Source organism: Arachis duranensis, chromosome 10 (genome assembly GCF_000817695.3).
Source record: "Arachis duranensis cultivar V14167 chromosome 10, aradu.V14167.gnm2.J7QH, whole genome shotgun sequence".
Classification (NCBI taxonomy): Eukaryota; Viridiplantae; Streptophyta; class Magnoliopsida; order Fabales; family Fabaceae; genus Arachis; species Arachis duranensis.
In genome coordinates, this window is record NC_029781.3 from 93,316,520 (window position 1) to 93,325,390 (window position 8,871).

Here is an 8,871-nt window from a genome sequence, read left to right on the forward strand (position 1 = left end):
TATATATATATATATTGAAAATGGTTTATATCTAGGAGCCTGTTGAAGAAGAGTTAGGACAAAAACGTTAAACAGAAAAGCGTATCACTCACTTAGGCGATAAACGTAAACCAGACGAGAATAGCGCAAAGTGACATATACATATATACAAAGGAAAAGAATTCCAAAGATACAAATAACAAAGCTTCTGACTCGGCTCGCGAAGTTAAAACCGGTCAGAGCATATATACATATATACAAGATAAAACCCAAAAGGCCCAAAAGATAGTTTACAGAACCTGTTTCTCCAAATCAACCTCTAAGAGGGATAAAGAATATTATACATATACAACAGAGACATAAGAGTATCGATATATACATCAGAACCAAAATAAAAATCCAAACACAAAGATCTTCACTTTCAGAAGCTCCCAATATGCCCCAGCGAGGTGTCTTACGTCCTGCATCTGAAAACTACAAAATATGTATGGGATGAAAACCGGAGATTCTCAGCATGGTAACGGTACCCACATAACTAACATATAAGGTTCTGAAAAAGTCGAAGGCAATCCTAGAACTCCGACATTTAGATTCAAACTTAAAACTATCATTGAAAACCATAAACAGGGTGAGGTATCTAAGGATTCTAGATTCTATCTCAATTTCTAACTTAACCCCTAAGTTCATCGCCTTTCCTCCAATCCTCCAAAACACCGATGCACAGACAAACAATGCATATAAAGAAAACACAAATAGTTTACAGTTACAACAAACAGAACATATAGCAGTTAAGCATGAATATCAATTACGCAAACCTAAGAATGCAAAACCAAACAAGTCACTCAAATGCATATTGTAACACCCTAATTACGCTAAGCCTTACCTCGTGTCGTAAAGCAAAGGTTAATAAAAATTTACGACAAAAGTGAGAGATATGAGCAAAATAATAAAAAAGACTTCAAAATGGGATAGAGATCCTCCGCTCTGTCACCACCAAGCAACTCACCGAGGTGGGTTGCGACCTGCATCTGAAAAATAACAACAGAATATGGTATGAGAACCGAAGGTTCTTAGTATGGTAACAATGCCCAGTGATGTAAGACATAAGACTCCTGGACGCCAGAGGCAATCCTAGAGCTTCATATCCATCATGAGCAACTTAAAGCATAATTGAAACATTAAAACATCACTTAAAACCATAATGACAAAGGGGTAATCTAACTTAGTGGATTTCTAAACTAACAACTCTCTGCTGTCCCACAACCTTCACCAACCTAACCTCCATGCGATCCCATCGCCACCACCTTCCAAACCTCCTCAATCCCAGTAGAATGCAGAATTAATACAATGCAAGTAAAACACAAGTATAAGCATATATGTCAAGTAATTCAAATAGGCAATTAGGCATGTTATACAATTAGGCAAGCAATACTAGTCGGCAAAACAAGCAAACAGATAAAAGATGCACATGATGAATGCCTGTCTTATTGGCTGTAATGTCACATTGTCGGTTCAATTGCCACAAACCTCACATCTCAGCGTAAGCGGGATAAACCTACCGTCCTTATGCCGCCGACGCGACCTCGACAGGCGGGATTAACCTATCATCCCTGCCAGGTGCATAGCATCTCAACAATTCTCAGTATATAACAGCAATCCAGTGGTTTTCAGAAAATCATTTTTCAGTATATCAATAATTCATCATTGCATTCCGAGTCCCAGACTCATCTCAACCACTATCAATTAATAATTTCCATTCCGAGTCCCAAATTCATCTCAACCACTGTCAATTCATAATTTCCATTCTGAACCCATTAGTTTACCGCTTTCACAATTCATTCAGAACTCTTCAGTTCACCACTTTCACAATTCATTATCAATAAGCACCAATACCATACGCCACCTTTTCAATCAACTAAAACCATCTTCAGTACTCTAGAAACCTAAGCCTCCATTTTCTAACTTTTTACCAAAAATACCGAGTTAGATCGCCTAGAACCTTTTCTATGTTTTGACATCCAAAAACAAGCCAAAGATTCTTATATAAGTGTCATGGAAGTTTACAAGCTTGCTGGGAAGGTGAAATAGTTGAAAACAAGATTTTTATTGAAAAACAAGACAGTGTGCGTACGCATAGAGTTGTGCGTGCGCACGCCCAGAAAGATTTATAAGAAGTGTGCATACGCACAGGGAGTAAAAATTTCCATTCTACTCATACGCACAATGCGTGCGAACGCCTTCAATAGAATGCACCTTCCAACGTGTGCGTGTGCACAGATTGCAAAACTTTGTTGGTTGTGTGTGTGCATAGAGCGTGCTAACACTCCCAATAGCAGCCATATTCCCGTGTGTGCATGCGCACCTAAACTAGAAATCACAAATTTTGCAGCATTCACAGAATTCAGATTTTAGACACCAATTTGCAACGATCATATCTTTCTCTACAAAATTTAGATTTCTACCAAATTAATACCGTTTTAAAGCTCTTTACATTATCTTTGATTTGATATAAAATTCATTCCATTTCAAAAATGGTAGCCCATGATATGATCCGTTGAAGTTCATCAAAAATCTATTTTTACCCAAGTTTACTAAATTGAGTAAATTCTCAACTTACCAAATTATTCAACCAAAACCAACTTAAAATCACACCAAACTCCAATGTACCTCATAACTTACCCTTTGTGCCACAAATTACCATTTACACCAATTTTCCTTTACATGACATATTCCTCAACCTCAATTATCAATTATTTCACACTATAACATTTCTTAACCAACACAATCATTCATCATCATTATATCACCAACAATCAATCATGATCAATCTCAATCTCAATCTTCAACACTATTTTATCAACATCAATATCACAATTCATCAAAACAACCCAAAATCATCAAATCATTATACGTCATCATTCAACAATTCAATAACCAAATTAATCCAATCCTGTCTTATGGGTCACTCGCCTAAGTGTCCAGAAATATTATATATTACATAGAGAAAGCTGAAACCATACCTTGGCCGATTCTCAGTGTGCACTAAAACCCAATTTGAGTGCAATCAAGCTTCCAAACATAACCAAGCCACCAATTCAACTCCAAAGCTCCAAGTAAATGCCAATAATCACAACTTCAAACTATATATACACGTAATTCATAGCTAATTAACCTAGGATTCATCATAATCATAATTTCACAAGGGTTAAGAACAACTCACCTTATCCAATAGTTTTGTAAGCAAAACCCAATAGATTCCTCAAGCTAGATTGATCCTAAACACATCAAAACACCCAAATCTCAAAAACCCCAAATACTAGATTTTGAATTTTTAAAGGAAAGGCTGAGATAAGATTCGTGATTTTCTTACCAGTTTCTTGGATGGATTTTATAAAGCTCTTCGTGGTGATCGTGTGGCTGCAAACGTTGCGGCGATCGGAGCTTCATAGCTCAAGTTATGAGCTTGGGAAGTTGGAGGTGAATAGTGTTAATGGAACCCTCTTGTCTCTTCTCTTCTCAGCTGTGTTGTGTTGCATTTATGGCTGATGGGTTCATTAATAGAGTGTTATATGTGTTGGGCTTGGGCCCAACTTGGGCCTAATCCAACCCATTAGCATGTTTGGCCCGTTTGGCCTAATTTCGGGGCAAACCTTTAAAATTAACCCCCGATTTTCAACTCTAAATATTTTCCTAAGGTTTTCTACTGTTTTTAATTATTCTCGCACAATACCGGATAGACTTAAACCGGTTTGGCCGGTTCATCTGTCGGTTCAAGTTTTAATGCGGTTTTTCGCAGAAAATTACATTTTCTGACTCAGAAAAATCTACTGAGTCCAAAATTCATATTTAAATCCCCTAATTCTATTTTTAAACTTTCGAAACCTAATTTGGGCAATTTAATTATTTAATTAATCAGTTAGTTAATCGCGGTTCTTACACATATGATGCATGCCTTTTCTACTAGCCGTGAGCTCACGTGTCGATTACTTTGTCAGAACTCGACACATCTGGTAGCAAATCCGGATATTGTTCTCTTGAAAACCGATGGGCAGTACACCACCACGAACCCCACCATTGCAAGTGGTACTCCACCACAAATCTCGTAAGATTGGAAAACAACATATACACGTGGGCGGTAAACCACCACGAATCCTGATGAACGGACTTTTGGTTGGTAAAGAATTCACAAATAAATTCTCGTTGTAAGTATAGTTTCTAAACCAACAAGAATCCTTTCATACAAAAATTTGGTTGTCACAAGTAACAAACCCCTAGTAAATCTAATAACCGAAGTATTTAAACCTCGGGTCGTCTCTCAAAGGAATTGCAAGGTAGTGTTCTTGTTATTGGTCATGAATTGTATATTTTGGGGTTTTGGGATGAGAAGCAAGAAAAGTAAATGGCAATGAAAATCAAATGATAAAACGGTCTTGGCAAGGTTTGGTGGTCAAGGATCTCTATCCTTATCACTAACCACAACATGATAATTGCAAGGATCAATCCCATTAAATCATCCTCTAACTAGTAAAAGAAAGTCAAATAAGCTATATCAATCCAATTTCATAAGTCCTAGCTCTCCACTAATCCAATTAGTGAGAACTATAGTTAGCGGCTACCAATCATCAATCACTTGGATATTAGTGACTTAAGAATTTCTAAGTTACCATCCCAAGCCAAGAGCATAAAATTCTACTATACCATTGATAAACCTATATTTTATGATATAATTTGTGCTGAATTTAAGTGTTTTATTCAATCCTTTACCCACTTATGCATGTGAAATTGTATGTTTTTACTTTTCCTTCCTTATTATGTGATGTTTGTGAAAAACATGTTTTCTAGGCTTTAAAAATATTAATTTTAATTATCTTTTATTGCCATTTGATGTCGTGATTCGTGTGTTGAGTAATTTCAGATATTCTAAGGCAGGAATGACTTAAAGGATGAAAAAGAAACATGCGAAAATGGAAGGAAAGCTTGAAATAGAGTTGTTGAAGAAACTGGAAGTGACGCGACCGCATGGGCGACGCAGCCGCATGCCAGCGCGAAACGGCAGTGACGCGATCGCATGACTGACGCGATTGCGCGCCTTGAGAGAAACGCATATGACGCGGACGCATGAATGACGTGGCCGCATGACATGGAAAACTCCGGATGACGCAACCGCGTGACCCACGTGGACGCGTGACAGAGGCCACGAACCAGAAATTGCAGAAAACGATCCCAACATTTTCTGGAACCCTTTTCGGCCCAAATCCAAGTTCAGAAGGCATAGACCAGAAGTTATAAAGTGGGAGAATGCATCCATTCATAATCATGCTTTTGATAATTCATAATTTTAGGATTAGATGTAGTTCTGAGAGAGAGAGGTTCTCTCCTCTCTCTTTAGGATTAGGATTTAGATTTAGGATTTTATTTGCTTTGAGGATTATCTTTTTATCAAGTTCAATATTCCTTTTTCATTACTTGCTTTTCAATTTAGTATGAATTCTTCTATGTTACAGATTACTCTTTCGAATTAATTTTATTTGTGATATTTCAGTTAATATTGTTTTCTTTTATTTATGTTATTGATTATTCCCAATCTGAAGACATTTTTATTCCAGTAGAATGACAAAGTCTTGACGAGGTAATAACTCTTCTCAGTATCCCAATTCAAAAAGTGAGAGAAAAAATAAAATCCTAAGATTATCAATGTGTAGAGAGAAAAACCTAGAGGAGGAGTAAAAAATAGATCTAAAACTAAAACTGTGTAGAATGAATTGTTGTCTTTGGTTTTTGCATGTTCTCTGGCTCTAGTCTGCTGTTCTGGGCCGAGAACTGGGTCAAAATAGGGCCTAAAATCGCCCCCAGCGGAATCTACAGATTCTACAGGTCGCGCACGTCACGCGATCGCGTCATCCTTGCGGACGCGTCATTCGCGTTTTTCCCTTCCACGCGTTCGCGTCGTCCACGCCTCCGCGTCACTTGTGCTTTTCCATTCCGCGCGGTCGCGTGAGCCATGCAGCCGCATCACTGCGATTTTTCCTCTTTCGTGTGAACGCATGAGCCATGCGGCCGCGTCACTTCTCGCTGATTACCTCCTCAATTTCTTGTGTTCCTTCCATTTTTTCTAGCTTCCTTCCTAATCTCCAACTCATCCATGCCCTATAAAGCCTGAAACACTTAACACACAGATCACGGCATCGAATGGGATAAAGGAGAACTAAAATGCATAATTAAAAAGTCTCTAGGAAGCAGTTTTCAACCATGTAATAATTTCAGGAAGGAAATATAAATGCATGCTAAATTGATGAATAAGTGGGTAAGGATCATGATAAAACCACATAATTAAACATAATATATACCATAAAATAGTGGTTTATCAGACTTCCCTGCAGTTCCTTGAGAAGATGACCCGAGGTTTAAATACTCAGTTATCAATTTTAAAAGGGTTTGTTACTTGTGACAACCAAAACGTTTGCACGAAGGGATTTCTGTTGGTTTAGATTCTATATCTACAACGCGACTATTTTTATAAAATTCTTTACTAGCAAAAATCATAACGTCAAAATGGCGCCGTTGCTGGGAAAATTGCAAACGTGTGCCTTACTATTGGTTATTGTAAATATTTTTCAAAAAAAAAATCATATCTTTTTCAAAATCTTATTTTATCTTTTTTTTCAAAAATTATATCTTATCTTATCTTTTTTTTCAAAAATCTTATCTTTTTCAAAATATTTTCTTTTTGTTAGTTTTTATTTCTAATTTTCTCATACTATTATGAACTCTCACCCCTTTGGCTATGAGTCTGGTTACAATTATGTTGCAGGAAGAGGAGATTACAATGAGAACATGCATCAAGGTTGGGACAATCAAAGATGGGAGGAGCCACAAGGATTTGATTAACCCTCATGACAACAACCACCTCCAATGGACTATCAACAACCATTCTGTGATGCATATCAAGGCAATGGCTATGGTGAGCGTCTTTTGATTATCAACAACCACCACCATACGCCTATGAACCCCCTCATCAACATAGCTTTGGACCACCATACTCACAAGTCCCTTTTCACCATTCACCTCCATATGACCCTAACCCTCAACCACCATACCAACCACCTTATGAGCCATATGAACCATATATAGAACCACCCCAATTCTAACCCAATTACTCCCAAGAACCACCACCTCAATATTTGCCATTTCCATATCCAGCAATCCAAGAGTCTTATGGTCCTACTTATGATACCCAAGTGGAACAAGAATCAAGGGATTGTCTCAAGGAAACAATGGATCGATTTCAGGCAACCATTCGTCAATTGAATCAAGCGATAAATCAATTAGCTTCCCAACGTTCGGACACTCAGGAACCCCCATGGCTTCATGTGGACAATCTAATGAAGAACGTCGCATGAAAGAGACACTAGAGACTCCAGTGGATAATAAGGAGCATGACTTTGTACTGGAACAAGTGGAGGAAGCTATAATAGTTGCAGAGGAAGAAGTGGTTGAAGATTTAGGAGATGCAGAACCTCCACGGAAACCTCAAATCACAGAACCCTCTTCTAAGGAGTTTGAATTTGTTGTTGAGGAGGGTGTACAACCTCCAAGGCATATCACAGTTGAAGACCTGGAAGAGGTTGATCAAGAGATGGAGATTCAAGAAGAAGAAGCACAACCTCCCATGCCCTTGGAAAGCAATGAAGAGGAGATTGAATTGAAAGAGAGCTACCAAGAGGAAGAGGTTGAAATTGAAGAAGCTTGCAAAGAGATGGTAATTATCAGAGAAGAGCACAAGGGAGTGGAGCTTGCAATTTCATTAAAAATACCTCCCCCTAAGTTGCCATCATCCTTCACAACATTCAAGTAGGTAAAATTCATATCCCTTAGCTTTCCAATTCCACTTGAATATGGGCTACTGGAGACGGATGGTCAACTTAGAGTTCTTTGTGACACTAAGAGTAAGAAGAAGATGGTCGGTGGTAAGATCTGTCCTGCAAGGTTCATTATGGTTGGAAGATCAAAGTTTAAATGCAAAGGTTGGTATAGAGCTCAGCTGAATGGGTCTAGGAAGCTGTTTGGTTATTTCAGTGAGAATTCTAAAGCTGAACCACCCGGATGGAATCATGATAATCAACTCGAAGATGGGTGCAGAAACAAGATTTGGGATCCCAGAGGATATTGGATTTGCAAACATTGGTGAAGATTCCTGGATCAGTACAAGCATAAGTGATGAGCGGATAATTTATACGCTTTTTGGCATTGTTTTTAGTATGTTTTTAGTATGTTTTAGTTAGTTTTATTATATTTTTATTAGTTTTTAGTTAAAATTCACTTTTCTGGACTTTACAATGAGTTTGTGTATTTTTCTGTGATTTCAGGTATTTTCTGGCTGAAATTGAGGGACCTGAGTAAAAATCTGATTCAGAGGCTGAAAAGGACTGCAGATGTTGTTGGATTCTGACCTCCATGCACTCGAAATAGATTTTCTAGAGCTACAGAAGCCCAATTGGCGTGCTCTCAATTGCGTTGGAAAGTAGACATCCTGGGATTTCCAGCAATATATAATAGTCCATACTTTGCCCGAGATTTGATGGCCCAAACCGGCGTTCCAAATCAGCTCAAGACTGCCCGGCGTTAAACGCCAGAACTGCCACAAGAATGGGAGTTAAACGCCCAAACTGGCACAAAAGCTGGCGTTTAACTCCAAGAAAAGTCTCTACACATGAAAGCTTCAATGCTCAGTCTAAGCACACACCAAGTGGGCCCGGAAGTGGATTTTTATGTCATTTACTCATTTCTGTAAACCCTAAGCTACTAGTTCTTTATAAATAAGACCTTTTGCTATTGTATTTTCATCTTGGTTCTTCTGGTTCCCTCTCTGGGGCCGAAGCCAATGATCACTAT